This window comes from Pongo abelii, chromosome 1 (genome assembly GCF_028885655.2).
Source record: "Pongo abelii isolate AG06213 chromosome 1, NHGRI_mPonAbe1-v2.0_pri, whole genome shotgun sequence".
Classification (NCBI taxonomy): domain Eukaryota; kingdom Metazoa; phylum Chordata; class Mammalia; order Primates; family Hominidae; genus Pongo; species Pongo abelii.
Genome location: NC_071985.2, coordinates 20754510 through 20774032, shown reverse-complemented (window position 1 = coordinate 20774032; position 19523 = coordinate 20754510). Strand labels below are relative to the sequence as shown.

Below are 19523 nucleotides of genomic sequence, written 5' to 3'. Positions count from 1 at the left end.
CACTCCAGCCTGGGCGACAGAGCGAGACTCCGTCTGGAAGAAGAGGAAAGAAAAAGCAAAAAGCCAAAGAAAAAGCCTACAGCACCCGGTATTCCCAGGCGGTCTCCCATCCAAGTACTAACCAGGCCCGACCCTGCTTAGCTTCCGAGATCAGACGAGATCGGGCGCGTTCAGGGTGGTATGGCCGTAGACGCCGAGACAGGCGCCTGGCTGCCCCAAGAGCCCGGCCCAGCCATGCCCGCCGGATTGCAGCCGTCACCGCCAGCCCGGGGCCGCGGGGCTCGGATCGGGGACCCCCGAGCCCCTCGCCCGGGGCCTTCCCCCGGCTCCCCAGCTCCCGAGCTTCCACCACATGGGGCCCGCTCGGAACAGGGAGTGCTCCGAGGCGTCAGGGCCCAGGGCCCACGATCCCGGGACCCCCTCCTGGTCCTCCGCCCTGCCGCGGAGGTGGCGTTTTGCGTCCCTCGCCGCTCAGGCGCTCCCGCGAGGCCCCCTCTTGCCCCACCCACCCGGAGCCGTCAGGGCTGGCCAAGGGCGACCAGCCGGCCGGGCCGCGCGGGGCCTTTCTCTCCCAACGCCCCCAGCACGGTCGCGTGTCCCGACCAAGGCCGGTCCGGCCGGTGGGCAAGAGGGCGCGGGGGCGGGTAGCGGGTCGGGGGGGTGGCCCCGCTTTGCCCCGGGCTGCCACTAGAGGCGGCGGCCTGATCCCGGGTGAGAGGGGCTGAGAGAAACCCAGACACACCCCGCCACCACCAGGAGCAAATCCACTCCCCCACACACAGACACACCCGGGCGCGCTCGCACGCGCCGGCGCTCGCTCGCACACGCACGCACGCGCGCACACACACACACACACACACAGACTCACCCACTCAGACACACACACACACACACAGACTCACCCACTGAGACACACACACACACACACACACAGACACACACACGTACACACACACACGCGGCTTGAAGGAGAGCAAGGACGAGATGGATGGAGAGATAGAAACCGAGGGAGGGAGAGAGACAGCGATCGAGAGAGACAGGGGAGGGGGAGAGGGAAGGAGACAGACAGAGAGGCTGAGAAAGAGACAGGGACAGAGAAAGAGAGAGAGACAGAGAGACAGAGGGAAGACGACAGAAGTAGCGCGAGGTCCAGGGGGAAACCTAGAAGAGAGAGGCGGAGGGAGCTAGAGAGCGAGAGCGATAGAGCCTTCGAGAGGAAGCGCCCGTCTCCGGCAGGCAGCGCCCTTTTGAGCAGGCCGGGATAGGGTGGAGGGGGCTTGGGCTGCGCCAGAACACGGGGGCCAGGCGGTCCCTGTGAGAGGACCAACGGAGCGCTGAGACGGGCTTTTACTTGGCTGAATTGCTTGCTTTGGAGGTGGGTTTCGTAGGTTCCTTCCTTTCTTGGCACCACCCTGTGCTCTGGGTGCCTTGCGGCGGGCCCCGGGATTTGCAGAGTGCGCCCGCCCGCCCGTTTGGCGGGAGCCGTGGCACCGGGCGGGGCCGGAGGCCTGGGTCTCTGGCGTGTCCTCGGGACTGGTGTTGACACGAAGTGGGGGGCCGTTGGGAATCCGGGTGCACAGGGACTGTTTTCCTGGTGGCTGGCGAAGCAATGTCCTTCCCCCGGGTGAAGCAGCCCGTGCGTTCCGGAGCCGAGGTCTGGGCTGGCGCCTGTGGCACCCGCTGCCCCTGCCCGCCCCTTCCCCCGGTTTGGAAGGTTGCGACGACGGCGCGCCGCCCGGTGGGTGAATTGAATGGCCTGGGCGTTCCGGGAGCGGGAAGGCACCGCGAACGGCAGGGGACCCGCGCCTGCGGCTCTGGGGTCCGGCCCCCTGCCCTCCCAGGCTGGAGCCGGGCTCCTGGCGGGGCGGCGGCGAGGCGGAAGCGGTGGGATGCTGCTGCCCGGCGTGCAGTAGGGGCGGACCCCCAGGAGGAGGTCTCCGGCTGGGCTGCGGCGGAGGTGTAGGTGGGCGATAAAGGGGGAGCAGAGCGAGGGGAGGTTGGGGAGCATGGTGACCGTAGGGGGAAGGGAGGCAGCGGGGAAGCCAAAAAAGCCTGCAGCAGGCCGGGCGGGCGCGGTGGCTCCCGCCTGTAATCCCAGCACTGTGGGTGGGAGGCCGAGGCGGGTGGATCACCAGGTGAGGAGGTAGAGACCATCCCGGCTAACAGGGTGAAACCCCGTCTCTACCCAAAATAGAAAAAAAATCAGCCGGGCGTGGTGGCGGGCGCCTGCAGTCCCAGCAGCTACTCGGGAGGCTGGGGCCGGAGAAGGGCGTGAACCCGGGAGGCGGAGCTTGCAGTGAGCCGAGATGGCGCCGCTGCACTCCAGCCTGGGCGACAGAGCGAGACTCCGTCTGGAAGAAGAGGAAAGAAAAAGCAAAAAGCCAAAGAAAAAGCCTACAGCACCCGGTATTCCCAGGCGGTCTCCCATCCAAGTACTAACCAGGCCCGACCCTGCTTAGCTTCCGAGATCAGACGAGATCGGGCGCGTTCAGGGTGGTATGGCCGTAGACGCCGAGACAGGCGCCTGGCTGCCCCAAGAGCCCGGCCCAGCCATGCCCGCCGGATTGCAGCCGTCACCGCCAGCCCGGGGCCGCGGGGCTCGGATCGGGGACCCCCGAGCCGCTCGCCCGCGGCCTTCCCCCGGCTCCCCAGCTCCCGAGCTTCCACCACATGGGGCCCGCTCGGAACAGGGAGTGCTCCGAGGCGTCAGGGCCCAGGGCCCACGATCCCGGGACCCCCTCCTGGTCCTCCGCCCTGCCGCGGAGGTGGCGTTTTGGGTCCCTCGCCGCTCAGGCGCTCCCGCGAGGCCCCCTCTTGCCCCACCCACCCGGAGCCGTCAGGGCTGGCCAAGGGCGACCAGCCGGCCGGGCCGCGCGGGGCCTTTCTCTCCCAACGCCCCCAGCACGGTCGCGTGTCCCGACCAAGGCCCGTCCGGCCGGTGGGCAAGAGGGCGCGGGGGCGGGTAGCGGGTCGGGGGGGTGGCCCCGCTTTGCCCCGGGCTGCCACTAGAGGCGGCGGCCTGATCCCGGGTGAGAGGGGCTGAGAGAAACCCAGACACACCCCGCCACCACCAGGAGCAAATCCACTCCCCCACACACAGACACACCCGGGCGCGCTCGCACGCGCGGGCGCTCGCTCGCACACGCACGCACGCACGCGCGCGCGAACACGCACACACACACACACACACACACACAGACTCACCCACTCAGACGCACACACACACACACAGACACACACACACGTACACACACACACGCGGCTTGAAGGAGAGCAAGGACGAGATGGATGGAGAGATAGAAACCGAGGGAGGGAGAGAGACAGCGATCGAGAGAGACAGGGGAGGGGGAGAGGGAAGGAGACAGACAGAGAGGCTGAGAAAGAGACAGGGACAGAGAAAGAGAGAGAGACAGAGAGACAGAGGGAAGACGACAGAAGTAGCGCGAGGTCCAGGGGGAAACCTAGAAGAGAGTGGCGGAGGGAGCTAGAGAGCGAGAGCGATAGAGCCTTCGAGAGGAAGCGCCCGGCTCCGGTAGGCAGCGCCCTTTTGAGCAGGCCGGGATAGGGTGGAGGGGGCTTGGGCTGCGCCAGAACACGGGGGCCAGGCGGTCCCTGTGAGAGGACCAACGGAGCGCTGAGACGGGCTTTTACTTGGCTGAATTGCTTGCTTTGGAGGTGGGTTTCGTAGGTTCCTTCCTTTCTTGGCACCACCCTGTGCTCTGGGTGCCTTGCGGCGGGCCCCGGGATTTGCAGAGTGCGCCCGCCCGCCCGTTTGGCGGGAGCCGTGGCACCGGGCGGGGCCGGAGGCCTGGGTCTCTGGCGTGTCCTCGGGACTGGTGTTGACACGAAGTGGGGGGCCGTTGGGAATCCGGGTGCACAGGGACAGTTTTCCTGGTGGCTGGCGAAGCAATGTCCTTCCCCCGGGTGAAGCAGCCCGTGCGTTCCGGAGCCGAGGTCTGGGCTGGCGCCTGTGGCACCCGCTGACCCTGCCCGCCCCTTCCCCCGGTTTGGAAGGTTGCGACGACGGCGCGCCGCCCGGTGGGTGAATTGAATGGCCTGGGCGTTCCGGGAGCGGGAAGGCACCGCGAACGGCAGGGGACCCGCGCCTGCGGCTCTGGGGTCCGGCCCCCTGCCCTCCCAGGCTGGAGCCGGGCTCCTGGCGGGGCGGCGGCGAGGCGGAAGCGGTGGGATGCTGCTGCCCGGCGTGCAGTAGGGGCGGACCCCCAGGAGGAGGTCCCCGGCTGGGCTGCGGCGGAGGTGTAGGTGGGCGATAAAGGGGGAGCAGAGCGAGGGGAGGTTGGGGAGCATGGCGACTGTAGGGGGAAGGGAGGCAGCGGGGAAGCCAAAAAAGCCTGCAGCAGGCCGGGCGGGCGCGGTGGCTCCCGCCTGTAATCCCAGCACTGTGGGTGGGAGGCCGAGGCGGGTGGATCACCAGGTGAGGAGGTGGAGACCATCCCGGCTAACAGGGTGAAACCCCGTCTCTACGCAAAATAGAAAAAAAGTCAGCCGGGCGTGGTGGCGGGCGCCTGCAGTCCCAGCTACTCGGGAGGCTGGGGCCGGAGAAGGGCGTGAACCCGGGAGGCGGAGCTTGCAGTGAGCCGAGATGGCGCCGCTGCACTCCAGCCTGGGCGACAGAGCGAGACTCCGTCTGGAAGAAGAGGAAAGAAAAAGCAAAAAGCCAAAGAAAAAGCCTACAGCACCCGGTATTCCCAGGCGGTCTCCCATCCAAGTACTAACCAGGCCCGACCCTGCTTAGCTTCCGAGATCAGACGAGATCGGGCGCGTTCAGGGTGGTATGGCCGTAGACGCCGAGACAGGCGCCTGGCTGCCCCAAGAGCCCGGCCCAGCCATGCCCGCCGGATTGCAGCCGTCACCGCCAGCCCGGGGCCGCGGGGCTCGGATCGGGGACCCCCGAGCCGCTCGCCCGCGGCCTTCCCCCGGCTCCCCAGCTCCCGAGCTTCCACCACATGGGGCCCGCTCGGAACAGGGAGTGCTCCGAGGCGTCAGGGCCCAGGGCCCACGATCCCGGGACCCCCTCCTGGTCCTCCGCCCTGCCGCGGAGGTGGCGTTTTGCGTCCCTCGCCGCTCAGGCGCTCCCGCGAGGCCCCCTCTTGCCCCACCCACCCGGAGCCGTCAGGGCTGGCCAAGGGCGACCAGCCGGCCGGGCCGCGCGGGGCCTTTCTCTCCCAACGCCCCCAGCACGGTCGCGTGTCCCGACCAAGGCCGGTCCGGCCGGTGGGCAAGAGGGCGCGGGGGCGGGTAGCGGGTCGGGGGGGTGGCCCCGCTTTGCCCCGGGCTGCCACTAGAGGCGGCGGCCTGATCCCGGGTGAGAGGGGCTGAGAGAAACCCAGACACACCCCGCCACCACCAGGAGCAAATCCACTCCCCCACACACAGACACACCCGGGCGCGCTCGCACGCGCCGGCGCTCGCTCGCACACGCACGCACGCGCGCACACACACACACACACACAGACTCACCCACTCAGACACACACACACACACACACACACACAGACTCACCCACTGAGACACACACACACACACACACACAGACACACACACGTACACACACACACGCGGCTTGAAGGAGAGCAAGGACGAGATGGATGGAGAGATAGAAACCGAGGGAGGGAGAGAGACAGCGATCGAGAGAGACAGGGGAGGGGGAGAGGGAAGGAGACAGACAGAGAGGCTGAGAAAGAGACAGGGACAGAGAAAGAGAGAGAGACAGAGAGACAGAGGGAAGACGACAGAAGTAGCGCGAGGTCCAGGGGGAAACCTAGAAGAGAGAGGCGGAGGGAGCTAGAGAGCGAGAGCGATAGAGCCTTCGAGAGGAAGCGCCCGTCTCCGGCAGGCAGCGCCCTTTTGAGCAGGCCGGGATAGGGTGGAGGGGGCTTGGGCTGCGCCAGAACACGGGGGCCAGGCGGTCCCTGTGAGAGGACCAACGGAGCGCTGAGACGGGCTTTTACTTGGCTGAATTGCTTGCTTTGGAGGTGGGTTTCGTAGGTTCCTTCCTTTCTTGGCACCACCCTGTGCTCTGGGTGCCTTGCGGCGGGCCCCGGGATTTGCAGAGTGCGCCCGCCCGCCCGTTTGGCGGGAGCCGTGGCACCGGGCGGGGCCGGAGGCCTGGGTCTCTGGCGTGTCCTCGGGACTGGTGTTGACACGAAGTGGGGGGCCGTTGGGAATCCGGGTGCACAGGGACTGTTTTCCTGGTGGCTGGCGAAGCAATGTCCTTCCCCCGGGTGAAGCAGCCCGTGCGTTCCGGAGCCGAGGTCTGGGCTGGCGCCTGTGGCACCCGCTGCCCCTGCCCGCCCCTTCCCCCGGTTTGGAAGGTTGCGACGACGGCGCGCCGCCCGGTGGGTGAATTGAATGGCCTGGGCGTTCCGGGAGCGGGAAGGCACCGCGAACGGCAGGGGACCCGCGCCTGCGGCTCTGGGGTCCGGCCCCCTGCCCTCCCAGGCTGGAGCCGGGCTCCTGGCGGGGCGGCGGCGAGGCGGAAGCGGTGGGATGCTGCTGCCCGGCGTGCAGTAGGGGCGGACCCCCAGGAGGAGGTCTCCGGCTGGGCTGCGGCGGAGGTGTAGGTGGGCGATAAAGGGGGAGCAGAGCGAGGGGAGGTTGGGGAGCATGGTGACCGTAGGGGGAAGGGAGGCAGCGGGGAAGCCAAAAAAGCCTGCAGCAGGCCGGGCGGGCGCGGTGGCTCCCGCCTGTAATCCCAGCACTGTGGGTGGGAGGCCGAGGCGGGTGGATCACCAGGTGAGGAGGTAGAGACCATCCCGGCTAACAGGGTGAAACCCCGTCTCTACCCAAAATAGAAAAAAAATCAGCCGGGCGTGGTGGCGGGCGCCTGCAGTCCCAGCAGCTACTCGGGAGGCTGGGGCCGGAGAAGGGCGTGAACCCGGGAGGCGGAGCTTGCAGTGAGCCGAGATGGCGCCGCTGCACTCCAGCCTGGGCGACAGAGCGAGACTCCGTCTGGAAGAAGAGGAAAGAAAAAGCAAAAAGCCAAAGAAAAAGCCTACAGCACCCGGTATTCCCAGGCGGTCTCCCATCCAAGTACTAACCAGGCCCGACCCTGCTTAGCTTCCGAGATCAGACGAGATCGGGCGCGTTCAGGGTGGTATGGCCGTAGACGCCGAGACAGGCGCCTGGCTGCCCCAAGAGCCCGGCCCAGCCATGCCCGCCGGATTGCAGCCGTCACCGCCAGCCCGGGGCCGCGGGGCTCGGATCGGGGACCCCCGAGCCGCTCGCCCGCGGCCTTCCCCCGGCTCCCCAGCTCCCGAGCTTCCACCACATGGGGCCCGCTCGGAACAGGGAGTGCTCCGAGGCGTCAGGGCCCAGGGCCCACGATCCCGGGACCCCCTCCTGGTCCTCCGCCCTGCCGCGGAGGTGGCGTTTTGGGTCCCTCGCCGCTCAGGCGCTCCCGCGAGGCCCCCTCTTGCCCCACCCACCCGGAGCCGTCAGGGCTGGCCAAGGGCGACCAGCCGGCCGGGCCGCGCGGGGCCTTTCTCTCCCAACGCCCCCAGCACGGTCGCGTGTCCCGACCAAGGCCCGTCCGGCCGGTGGGCAAGAGGGCGCGGGGGCGGGTAGCGGGTCGGGGGGGTGGCCCCGCTTTGCCCCGGGCTGCCACTAGAGGCGGCGGCCTGATCCCGGGTGAGAGGGGCTGAGAGAAACCCAGACACACCCCGCCACCACCAGGAGCAAATCCACTCCCCCACACACAGACACACCCGGGCGCGCTCGCACGCGCGGGCGCTCGCTCGCACACGCACGCACGCACGCGCGCGCGAACACGCACACACACACACACACACACACACAGACTCACCCACTCAGACGCACACACACACACACAGACACACACACACGTACACACACACACGCGGCTTGAAGGAGAGCAAGGACGAGATGGATGGAGAGATAGAAACCGAGGGAGGGAGAGAGACAGCGATCGAGAGAGACAGGGGAGGGGGAGAGGGAAGGAGACAGACAGAGAGGCTGAGAAAGAGACAGGGACAGAGAAAGAGAGAGAGACAGAGAGACAGAGGGAAGACGACAGAAGTAGCGCGAGGTCCAGGGGGAAACCTAGAAGAGAGTGGCGGAGGGAGCTAGAGAGCGAGAGCGATAGAGCCTTCGAGAGGAAGCGCCCGGCTCCGGTAGGCAGCGCCCTTTTGAGCAGGCCGGGATAGGGTGGAGGGGGCTTGGGCTGCGCCAGAACACGGGGGCCAGGCGGTCCCTGTGAGAGGACCAACGGAGCGCTGAGACGGGCTTTTACTTGGCTGAATTGCTTGCTTTGGAGGTGGGTTTCGTAGGTTCCTTCCTTTCTTGGCACCACCCTGTGCTCTGGGTGCCTTGCGGCGGGCCCCGGGATTTGCAGAGTGCGCCCGCCCGCCCGTTTGGCGGGAGCCGTGGCACCGGGCGGGGCCGGAGGCCTGGGTCTCTGGCGTGTCCTCGGGACTGGTGTTGACACGAAGTGGGGGGCCGTTGGGAATCCGGGTGCACAGGGACAGTTTTCCTGGTGGCTGGCGAAGCAATGTCCTTCCCCCGGGTGAAGCAGCCCGTGCGTTCCGGAGCCGAGGTCTGGGCTGGCGCCTGTGGCACCCGCTGACCCTGCCCGCCCCTTCCCCCGGTTTGGAAGGTTGCGACGACGGCGCGCCGCCCGGTGGGTGAATTGAATGGCCTGGGCGTTCCGGGAGCGGGAAGGCACCGCGAACGGCAGGGGACCCGCGCCTGCGGCTCTGGGGTCCGGCCCCCTGCCCTCCCAGGCTGGAGCCGGGCTCCTGGCGGGGCGGCGGCGAGGCGGAAGCGGTGGGATGCTGCTGCCCGGCGTGCAGTAGGGGCGGACCCCCAGGAGGAGGTCCCCGGCTGGGCTGCGGCGGAGGTGTAGGTGGGCGATAAAGGGGGAGCAGAGCGAGGGGAGGTTGGGGAGCATGGCGACTGTAGGGGGAAGGGAGGCAGCGGGGAAGCCAAAAAAGCCTGCAGCAGGCCGGGCGGGCGCGGTGGCTCCCGCCTGTAATCCCAGCACTGTGGGTGGGAGGCCGAGGCGGGTGGATCACCAGGTGAGGAGGTGGAGACCATCCCGGCTAACAGGGTGAAACCCCGTCTCTACGCAAAATAGAAAAAAAGTCAGCCGGGCGTGGTGGCGGGCGCCTGCAGTCCCAGCTACTCGGGAGGCTGGGGCCGGAGAAGGGCGTGAACCCGGGAGGCGGAGCTTGCAGTGAGCCGAGATGGCGCCGCTGCACTCCAGCCTGGGCGACAGAGCGAGACTCCGTCTGGAAGAAGAGGAAAGAAAAAGCAAAAAGCCAAAGAAAAAGCCTACAGCACCCGGTATTCCCAGGCGGTCTCCCATCCAAGTACTAACCAGGCCCGACCCTGCTTAGCTTCCGAGATCAGACGAGATCGGGCGCGTTCAGGGTGGTATGGCCGTAGACGCCGAGACAGGCGCCTGGCTGCCCCAAGAGCCCGGCCCAGCCATGCCCGCCGGATTGCAGCCGTCACCGCCAGCCCGGGGCCGCGGGGCTCGGATCGGGGACCCCCGAGCCGCTCGCCCGCGGCCTTCCCCCGGCTCCCCAGCTCCCGAGCTTCCACCACATGGGGCCCGCTCGGAACAGGGAGTGCTCCGAGGCGTCAGGGCCCAGGGCCCACGATCCCGGGACCCCCTCCTGGTCCTCCGCCCTGCCGCGGAGGTGGCGTTTTGCGTCCCTCGCCGCTCAGGCGCTCCCGCGAGGCCCCCTCTTGCCCCACCCACCCGGAGCCGTCAGGGCTGGCCAAGGGCGACCAGCCGGCCGGGCCGCGCGGGGCCTTTCTCTCCCAACGCCCCCAGCACGGTCGCGTGTCCCGACCAAGGCCGGTCCGGCCGGTGGGCAAGAGGGCGCGGGGGCGGGTAGCGGGTCGGGGGGGTGGCCCCGCTTTGCCCCGGGCTGCCACTAGAGGCGGCGGCCTGATCCCGGGTGAGAGGGGCTGAGAGAAACCCAGACACACCCCGCCACCACCAGGAGCAAATCCACTCCCCCACACACAGACACACCCGGGCGCGCTCGCACGCGCCGGCGCTCGCTCGCACACGCACGCACGCGCGCACACACACACACACACACAGACTCACCCACTCAGACACACACACACACACACACACACACAGACTCACCCACTGAGACACACACACACACACACACACAGACACACACACGTACACACACACACGCGGCTTGAAGGAGAGCAAGGACGAGATGGATGGAGAGATAGAAACCGAGGGAGGGAGAGAGACAGCGATCGAGAGAGACAGGGGAGGGGGAGAGGGAAGGAGACAGACAGAGAGGCTGAGAAAGAGACAGGGACAGAGAAAGAGAGAGAGACAGAGAGACAGAGGGAAGACGACAGAAGTAGCGCGAGGTCCAGGGGGAAACCTAGAAGAGAGAGGCGGAGGGAGCTAGAGAGCGAGAGCGATAGAGCCTTCGAGAGGAAGCGCCCGTCTCCGGCAGGCAGCGCCCTTTTGAGCAGGCCGGGATAGGGTGGAGGGGGCTTGGGCTGCGCCAGAACACGGGGGCCAGGCGGTCCCTGTGAGAGGACCAACGGAGCGCTGAGACGGGCTTTTACTTGGCTGAATTGCTTGCTTTGGAGGTGGGTTTCGTAGGTTCCTTCCTTTCTTGGCACCACCCTGTGCTCTGGGTGCCTTGCGGCGGGCCCCGGGATTTGCAGAGTGCGCCCGCCCGCCCGTTTGGCGGGAGCCGTGGCACCGGGCGGGGCCGGAGGCCTGGGTCTCTGGCGTGTCCTCGGGACTGGTGTTGACACGAAGTGGGGGGCCGTTGGGAATCCGGGTGCACAGGGACTGTTTTCCTGGTGGCTGGCGAAGCAATGTCCTTCCCCCGGGTGAAGCAGCCCGTGCGTTCCGGAGCCGAGGTCTGGGCTGGCGCCTGTGGCACCCGCTGCCCCTGCCCGCCCCTTCCCCCGGTTTGGAAGGTTGCGACGACGGCGCGCCGCCCGGTGGGTGAATTGAATGGCCTGGGCGTTCCGGGAGCGGGAAGGCACCGCGAACGGCAGGGGACCCGCGCCTGCGGCTCTGGGGTCCGGCCCCCTGCCCTCCCAGGCTGGAGCCGGGCTCCTGGCGGGGCGGCGGCGAGGCGGAAGCGGTGGGATGCTGCTGCCCGGCGTGCAGTAGGGGCGGACCCCCAGGAGGAGGTCTCCGGCTGGGCTGCGGCGGAGGTGTAGGTGGGCGATAAAGGGGGAGCAGAGCGAGGGGAGGTTGGGGAGCATGGTGACCGTAGGGGGAAGGGAGGCAGCGGGGAAGCCAAAAAAGCCTGCAGCAGGCCGGGCGGGCGCGGTGGCTCCCGCCTGTAATCCCAGCACTGTGGGTGGGAGGCCGAGGCGGGTGGATCACCAGGTGAGGAGGTAGAGACCATCCCGGCTAACAGGGTGAAACCCCGTCTCTACCCAAAATAGAAAAAAAATCAGCCGGGCGTGGTGGCGGGCGCCTGCAGTCCCAGCAGCTACTCGGGAGGCTGGGGCCGGAGAAGGGCGTGAACCCGGGAGGCGGAGCTTGCAGTGAGCCGAGATGGCGCCGCTGCACTCCAGCCTGGGCGACAGAGCGAGACTCCGTCTGGAAGAAGAGGAAAGAAAAAGCAAAAAGCCAAAGAAAAAGCCTACAGCACCCGGTATTCCCAGGCGGTCTCCCATCCAAGTACTAACCAGGCCCGACCCTGCTTAGCTTCCGAGATCAGACGAGATCGGGCGCGTTCAGGGTGGTATGGCCGTAGACGCCGAGACAGGCGCCTGGCTGCCCCAAGAGCCCGGCCCAGCCATGCCCGCCGGATTGCAGCCGTCACCGCCAGCCCGGGGCCGCGGGGCTCGGATCGGGGACCCCCGAGCCGCTCGCCCGCGGCCTTCCCCCGGCTCCCCAGCTCCCGAGCTTCCACCACATGGGGCCCGCTCGGAACAGGGAGTGCTCCGAGGCGTCAGGGCCCAGGGCCCACGATCCCGGGACCCCCTCCTGGTCCTCCGCCCTGCCGCGGAGGTGGCGTTTTGGGTCCCTCGCCGCTCAGGCGCTCCCGCGAGGCCCCCTCTTGCCCCACCCACCCGGAGCCGTCAGGGCTGGCCAAGGGCGACCAGCCGGCCGGGCCGCGCGGGGCCTTTCTCTCCCAACGCCCCCAGCACGGTCGCGTGTCCCGACCAAGGCCCGTCCGGCCGGTGGGCAAGAGGGCGCGGGGGCGGGTAGCGGGTCGGGGGGGTGGCCCCGCTTTGCCCCGGGCTGCCACTAGAGGCGGCGGCCTGATCCCGGGTGAGAGGGGCTGAGAGAAACCCAGACACACCCCGCCACCACCAGGAGCAAATCCACTCCCCCACACACAGACACACCCGGGCGCGCTCGCACGCGCGGGCGCTCGCTCGCACACGCACGCACGCACGCGCGCGCGAACACGCACACACACACACACACACACACAGACTCACCCACTCAGACGCACACACACACACACAGACACACACACACGTACACACACACACGCGGCTTGAAGGAGAGCAAGGACGAGATGGATGGAGAGATAGAAACCGAGGGAGGGAGAGAGACAGCGATCGAGAGAGACAGGGGAGGGGGAGAGGGAAGGAGACAGACAGAGAGGCTGAGAAAGAGACAGGGACAGAGAAAGAGAGAGAGACAGAGAGACAGAGGGAAGACGACAGAAGTAGCGCGAGGTCCAGGGGGAAACCTAGAAGAGAGTGGCGGAGGGAGCTAGAGAGCGAGAGCGATAGAGCCTTCGAGAGGAAGCGCCCGGCTCCGGTAGGCAGCGCCCTTTTGAGCAGGCCGGGATAGGGTGGAGGGGGCTTGGGCTGCGCCAGAACACGGGGGCCAGGCGGTCCCTGTGAGAGGACCAACGGAGCGCTGAGACGGGCTTTTACTTGGCTGAATTGCTTGCTTTGGAGGTGGGTTTCGTAGGTTCCTTCCTTTCTTGGCACCACCCTGTGCTCTGGGTGCCTGGCGGCGGGCCCCGGGATTTGCAGAGTGCGCCCGCCCGCCCGTTTGGCGGGAGCCGTGGCACCGGGCGGGGCCGGAGGCCTGGGTCTCTGGCGTGTCCTCGGGACTGGTGTTGACACGAAGTGGGGGGCCGTTGGGAATCCGGGTGCACAGGGACAGTTTTCCTGGTGGCTGGCGAAGCAATGTCCTTCCCCCGGGTGAAGCAGCCCGTGCGTTCCGGAGCCGAGGTCTGGGCTGGCGCCTGTGGCACCCGCTGACCCTGCCCGCCCCTTCCCCCGGTTTGGAAGGTTGCGACGACGGCGCGCCGCCCGGTGGGTGAATTGAATGGCCTGGGCGTTCCGGGAGCGGGAAGGCACCGCGAACGGCAGGGGACCCGCGCCTGCGGCTCTGGGGTCCGGCCCCCTGCCCTCCCAGGCTGGAGCCGGGCTCCTGGCGGGGCGGCGGCGAGGCGGAAGCGGTGGGATGCTGCTGCCCGGCGTGCAGTAGGGGCGGACCCCCAGGAGGAGGTCCCCGGCTGGGCTGCGGCGGAGGTGTAGGTGGGCGATAAAGGGGGAGCAGAGCGAGGGGAGGTTGGGGAGCATGGCGACTGTAGGGGGAAGGGAGGCAGCGGGGAAGCCAAAAAAGCCTGCAGCAGGCCGGGCGGGCGCGGTGGCTCCCGCCTGTAATCCCAGCACTGTGGGTGGGAGGCCGAGGCGGGTGGATCACCAGGTGAGGAGGTGGAGACCATCCCGGCTAACAGGGTGAAACCCCGTCTCTACGCAAAATAGAAAAAAAATCAGCCGGGCGTGGTGGCGGGCGCCTGCAGTCCCAGCTACTCGGGAGGCTGGGGCCGGAGAAGGGCGTGAACCCGGGAGGCGGAGCTTGCAGTGAGCCGAGATGGCGCCGCTGCACTCCAGCCTGGGCGACAGAGCGAGACTCCGTCTGGAAGAAGAGGAAAGAAAAAGCAAAAAGCCAAAGAAAAAGCCTACAGCACCCGGTATTCCCAGGCGGTCTCCCATCCAAGTACTAACCAGGCCCGACCCTGCTTAGCTTCCGAGATCAGACGAGATCGGGCGCGTTCAGGGTGGTATGGCCGTAGACGCCGAGACAGGCGCCTGGCTGCCCCAAGAGCCCGGCCCAGCCATGCCCGCCGGATTGCAGCCGTCACCGCCAGCCCGGGGCCGCGGGGCTCGGATCGGGGACCCCCGAGCCCCTCGCCCGGGGCCTTCCCCCGGCTCCCCAGCTCCCGAGCTTCCACCACATGGGGCCCGCTCGGAACAGGGAGTGCTCCGAGGCGTCAGGGCCCAGGGCCCACGATCCCGGGACCCCCTCCTGGTCCTCCGCCCTGCCGCGGAGGTGGCGTTTTGCGTCCCTCGCCGCTCAGGCGCTCCCGCGAGGCCCCCTCTTGCCCCACCCACCCGGAGCCGTCAGGGCTGGCCAAGGGCGACCAGCCGGCCGGGCCGCGCGGGGCCTTTCTCTCCCAACGCCCCCAGCACGGTCGCGTGTCCCGACCAAGGCCGGTCCGGCCGGTGGGCAAGAGGGCGCGGGGGCGGGTAGCGGGTCGGGGGGGTGGCCCCGCTTTGCCCCGGGCTGCCACTAGAGGCGGCGGCCTGATCCCGGGTGAGAGGGGCTGAGAGAAACCCAGACACACCCCGCCACCACCAGGAGCAAATCCACTCCCCCACACACAGACACACCCGGGCGCGCTCGCACGCGCCGGCGCTCGCTCGCACACGCACGCACGCGCGCACACACACACACACACAGACTCACCCACTCAGACACACACACACACACACACAGACTCACCCACTGAGACACACACACACACACACACACAGACACACACACGTACACACACACACGCGGCTTGAAGGAGAGCAAGGACGAGATGGATGGAGAGATAGAAACCGAGGGAGGGAGAGAGACAGCGATCGAGAGAGACAGGGGAGGGGGAGAGGGAAGGAGACAGACAGAGAGGCTGAGAAAGAGACAGGGACAGAGAAAGAGAGAGAGACAGAGAGACAGAGGGAAGACGACAGAAGTAGCGCGAGGTCCAGGGGGAAACCTAGAAGAGAGAGGCGGAGGGAGCTAGAGAGCGAGAGCGATAGAGCCTTCGAGAGGAAGCGCCCGTCTCCGGTAGGCAGCGCCCTTTTGAGCAGGCCGGGATAGGGTGGAGGGGGCTTGGGCTGCGCCAGAACACGGGGGCCAGGCGGTCCCTGTGAGAGGACCAACGGAGCGCTGAGACGGGCTTTTACTTGGCTGAATTGCTTGCTTTGGAGGTGGGTTTCGTAGGTTCCTTCCTTTCTTGGCACCACCCTGTGCTCTGGGTGCCTTGCGGCGGGCCCCGGGATTTGCAGAGTGCGCCCGCCCGCCCGTTTGGCGGGAGCCGTGGCACCGGGCGGGGCCGGAGGCCTGGGTCTCTGGCGTGTCCTCGGGACTGGTGTTGACACGAAGTGGGGGGCCGTTGGGAATCCGGGTGCACAGGGACTGTTTTCCTGGTGGCTGGCGAAGCAATGTCCTTCCCCCGGGTGAAGCAGCCCGTGCGTTCCGGAGCCGAGGTCTGGGGTGGCGCCTGTGGCACCCGCTGCCCCTGCCCGCCCCTTCCCCCGGTTTGGAAGGTTGCGACGACGGCGCGCCGCCCGGTGGGTGAATTGAATGGCCTGGGCGTTCCGGGAGCGGGAAGGCACCGCGAACGGCAGGGGACCCGCGCCTGCGGCTCTGGGGTCCGGCCCCCTGCCCTCCCAGGCTGGAGCCGGGCTCCTGGCGGGGCGGCGGCGAGGCGGAAGCGGTGGGATGCTGCTGCCCGGCGTGCAGTAGGGGCGGACCCCCAGGAGGAGGTCTCCGGCTGGGCTGCGGCGGAGGTGTAGGTGGGCGATAAAGGGGGAGCAGAGCGAGGGGAGGTTGGGGAGCATGGTGACCGTAGGGGGAAGGGAGGCAGCGGGGAAGCCAAAAAAGCCTGCAGCAGGCCGGGCGGGCGCGGTGGCTCCCGCCTGTAATCCCAGCACTGTGGGTGGGAGGCCGAGGCGGGTGGATCACCAGGTGAGGAGGTAGAGACCATCCCGGCTAACAGGGTGAAACCCCGTCTCTACCCAAAATAGAAAAAAAGTCAGCCGGGCGTGGTGGCGGGCGCCTGCAGTCCCAGCTACTCGGGAGGCTGGGGCCGGAGAAGGGCGTGAACCCGGGAGGCGGAGCTTGCAGTGAGCCGAGATGGCGCCGCTGCACTCCAGCCTGGGCGACAGAGCGAGACTCCGTCTGGAAGAAGAGGAAAGAAAAAGCAAAAAGCCAAAGAAAAAGCCTACAGCACCCGGTATTCCCAGGCGGTCTCCCATCCAAGTACTAACCAGGCCCGACCCTGCTTAGCTTCCGAGATCAGACGAGATCGGGCGCGTTCAGGGTGGTATGGCCGTAGACGCCGAGACAGGCGCCTGGCTGCCCCAAGAGCCCGGCCCAGCCATGCCCGCCGGATTGCAGCCGTCACCGCCAGCCCGGGGCCGCGGGGCTCGGATCGGGGACCCCCGAGCCGCTCGCCCGCGGCCTTCCCCCGGCTCCCCAGCTCCCGAGCTTCCACCACATGGGGCCCGCTCGGAACAGGGAGTGCTCCGAGGCGTCAGGGCCCAGGGCCCACGATCCCGGGACCCCCTCCTGGTCCTCCGCCCTGCCGCGGAGGTGGCGTTTTGCGTCCCTCGCCGCTCAGGCGCTCCCGCGAGGCCCCCTCTTGCCCCACCCACCCGGAGCCGTCAGGGCTGGCCAAGGGCGACCAGCCGGCCGGGCCGCGCGGGGCCTTTCTCTCCCAACGCCCCCAGCACGGTCGCGTGTCCCGACCAAGGCCGGTCCGGCCGGTGGGCAAGAGGGCGCGGGGGCGGGTAGCGGGTCGGGGGGGTGGCCCCGCTTTGCCCCGGGCTGCCACTAGAGGCGGCGGCCTGATCCCGGGTGAGAGGGGCTGAGAGAAACCCAGACACACCCCGCCACCACCAGGAGCAAATCCACTCCCCCACACACAGACACACCCGGGCGCGCTCGCACGCGCCGGCGCTCGCTCGCACACGCACGCACGCGCGCACACACACACACACAGACTCACCCACTCAGACACACACACACACACACACACACACAGACTCACCCACTGAGACACACACACACACACACACAGACACACACACGTACACACACACACGCGGCTTGAAGGAGAGCAAGGACGAGATGGATGGAGAGATAGAAACCGAGGGAGGGAGAGAGACAGCGATCGAGAGAGACAGGGGAGGGGGAGAGGGAAGGAGACAGACAGAGAGGCTGAGAAAGAGACAGGGACAGAGAAAGAGAGAGAGACAGAGAGACAGAGGGAAGACGACAGAAGTAGCGCGAGGTCCAGGGGGAAACCTAGAAGAGAGAGGCGGAGGGAGCTAGAGAGCGAGAGCGATAGAGCCTTCGAGAGGAAGCGCCCGTCTCCGGCAGGCAGCGCCCTTTTGAGCAGGCCGGGATAGGGTGGAGGGGGCTTGGGCTGCGCCAGAACACGGGGGCCAGGCGGTCCCTGTGAGAGGACCAACGGAGCGCTGAGACGGGCTTTTACTTGGCTGAATTGCTTGCTTTGGAGGTGGGTTTCGTAGGTTCCTTCCTTTCTTGGCACCACCCTGTGCTCTGGGTGCCTTGCGGCGGGCCCCGGGATTTGCAGAGTGCGCCCGCCCGCCCGTTTGGCGGGAGCCGTGGCACCGGGCGGGGCCGGAGGCCTGGGTCTCTGGCGTGTCCTCGGGACTGGTGTTGACACGAAGTGGGGGGCCGTTGGGAATCCGGGTGCACAGGGACTGTTTTCCTGGTGGCTGGCGAAGCAATGTCCTTCCCCCGGGTGAAGCAGCCCGTGCGTTCCGGAGCCGAGGTCTGGGCTGGCGCCTGTGGCACCCGCTGCCCCTGCCCGCCCCTTCCCCCGGTTTGGAAGGTTGCGACGACGGCGCGCCGCCCGGTGGGTGAATTGAATGGCCTGGGCGTTCCGGGAGCGGGAAGGCACCGCGAACGGCAGGGGACCCGCGCCTGCGGCTCTGGGGTCCGGCCCCCTGCCCTCCCAGGCTGGAGCCGGGCTCCTGGCGGGGCGGCGGCGAGGCGGAAGCGGTGGGATGCTGCTGCCCGGCGTGCAGTAGGGGCGGACCCCCAGGAGGAGGTCTCCGGCTGGGCTGCGGCGGAGGTGTAGGTGGGCGATAAAGGGGGAGCAGAGCGAGGGGAGGTTGGGGAGCATGGTGACCGTAGGGGGAAGGGAGGCAGCGGGGAAGCCAAAAAAGCCTGCAGCAGGCCGGGCGGGCGCGGTGGCTCCCGCCTGTAATCCCAGCACTGTGGGTGGGAGGCCGAGGCGGGTGGATCACCAGGTGAGGAGGTAGAGACCATCCCGGCTAACAGGGTGAAACCCCGTCTCTACCCAAAATAGAAAAAAAATCAGCCGGGCGTGGTGGCGGGCGCCTGCAGTCCCAGCAGCTACTCGGGAGGCTGGGGCCGGAGAAGGGCGTGAACCCGGGAGGCGGAGCTTGCAGTGAGCCGAGATGGCGCCGCTGCACTCCAGCCTGGGCGACAGAGCGAGACTCCGTCTGGAAGAAGAGGAAAGAAAAAGCAAAAAGCCAAAGAAAAAGCCTACAGCACCCGGTATTCCCAGGCGGTCTCCCATCCAAGTACTAACCAGGCCCGACCCTGCTTAGCTTCCGAGATCAGACGAGATCGGGCGCGTTCAGGGTGGTATGGCCGTAGACGCCGAGACAGGCGCCTGGCTGCCCCAAGAGCCCGGCCCAGCCATGCCCGCCGGATTGCAGCCGTCACCGCCAGACCGGGGCCGCGGGGCTCGGATCGGGGACCCCCGAGCCGCTCGCCCGCGGCCTTCCCCCGGCTCCCCAGCTCCCGAGCTTCCACCACATGGGGCCCGCTCGGAACAGGGAGTGCTCCGAGGCGTCAGGGCCCAGGGCCCACGATCCCGGGACCCCCTCCTGGTCCTCCGCCCTGCCGCGGAGGTGGCGTTTTGGGTCCCTCGCCGCTCAGGCGCTCCCGCGAGGCCCCCTCTTGCCCCACCCACCCGGAGCCGTCAGGGCTGGCCAAGGGCGACCAGCCGGCCGGGCCGCGCGGGGCCTTTCTCTCCCAACGCCCCCAGCACGGTCGCGTGTCCCGACCAAGGCCCGTCCGGCCGGTGGGCAAGAGGGCGCGGGGGCGGGTAGCGGGTCGGGGGGGTGGCCCCGCTTTGCCCCGGGCTGCCACTAGAGGCGGCGGCCTGATCCCGGGTGAGAGGGGCTGAGAGAAACCCAGACACACCCCGCCACCACCAGGAGCAAATCCACTCCCCCACACACAGACACACCCGGGCGCGCTCGCACGCGCGGGCGCTCGCTCGCACACGCACGCACGCACGCGCGCGCGAACACGCACACACACACACACACACACACACAGACTCACCCACTCAGACGCACACACACACACACAGACACACACACACGTACACACACACACGCGGCTTGAAGGAGAGCAAGGACGAGATGGATGGAGAGATAGAAACCGAGGGAGGGAGAGAGACAGCGATCGAGAGAGACAGGGGAGGGGGAGAGGG

At 68.1% G+C, this 19523-nt stretch overlaps 9 non-coding genes across 9 annotated transcripts; all 9 read right to left on the bottom strand.

The window, feature by feature from the left end:
• Positions 1-73: 73 nt before the first annotated feature.
• Positions 74-192, bottom strand: LOC129052800 (5S ribosomal RNA). Its single transcript, XR_008517946.1, has one exon. It is a non-coding gene; the product is annotated as a 5S ribosomal RNA (ribosomal RNA).
• Positions 193-2391: 2199 nt separating this feature from the next.
• LOC129052778 (5S ribosomal RNA) lies at positions 2392-2510 on the bottom strand. Its single transcript, XR_008517944.1, has one exon. It is a non-coding gene; the product is annotated as a 5S ribosomal RNA (ribosomal RNA).
• Positions 2511-4688: 2178 nt separating this feature from the next.
• LOC129052769 (5S ribosomal RNA) lies at positions 4689-4807 on the bottom strand. Its single transcript, XR_008517932.1, has one exon. It is a non-coding gene; the product is annotated as a 5S ribosomal RNA (ribosomal RNA).
• A 2205-nt stretch (positions 4808-7012) lies between these two features.
• On the bottom strand, positions 7013-7131 carry LOC129052763 (5S ribosomal RNA). Its single transcript, XR_008517923.1, has one exon. It is a non-coding gene; the product is annotated as a 5S ribosomal RNA (ribosomal RNA).
• Positions 7132-9309: 2178 nt separating this feature from the next.
• On the bottom strand, positions 9310-9428 carry LOC129052745 (5S ribosomal RNA). Its single transcript, XR_008517894.1, has one exon. It is a non-coding gene; the product is annotated as a 5S ribosomal RNA (ribosomal RNA).
• Positions 9429-11633: 2205 nt separating this feature from the next.
• LOC129052737 (5S ribosomal RNA) lies at positions 11634-11752 on the bottom strand. Its single transcript, XR_008517882.1, has one exon. It is a non-coding gene; the product is annotated as a 5S ribosomal RNA (ribosomal RNA).
• Positions 11753-13928: 2176 nt separating this feature from the next.
• Positions 13929-14047, bottom strand: LOC129052715 (5S ribosomal RNA). The gene has a single exon (XR_008517847.1). It is a non-coding gene; the product is annotated as a 5S ribosomal RNA (ribosomal RNA).
• Positions 14048-16241: 2194 nt separating this feature from the next.
• Positions 16242-16360, bottom strand: LOC129052711 (5S ribosomal RNA). The gene has a single exon (XR_008517841.1). It is a non-coding gene; the product is annotated as a 5S ribosomal RNA (ribosomal RNA).
• A 2199-nt stretch (positions 16361-18559) lies between these two features.
• Positions 18560-18678, bottom strand: LOC129052694 (5S ribosomal RNA). Its single transcript, XR_008517816.1, has one exon. It is a non-coding gene; the product is annotated as a 5S ribosomal RNA (ribosomal RNA).
• Positions 18679-19523: the final 845 nt, after the last annotated feature.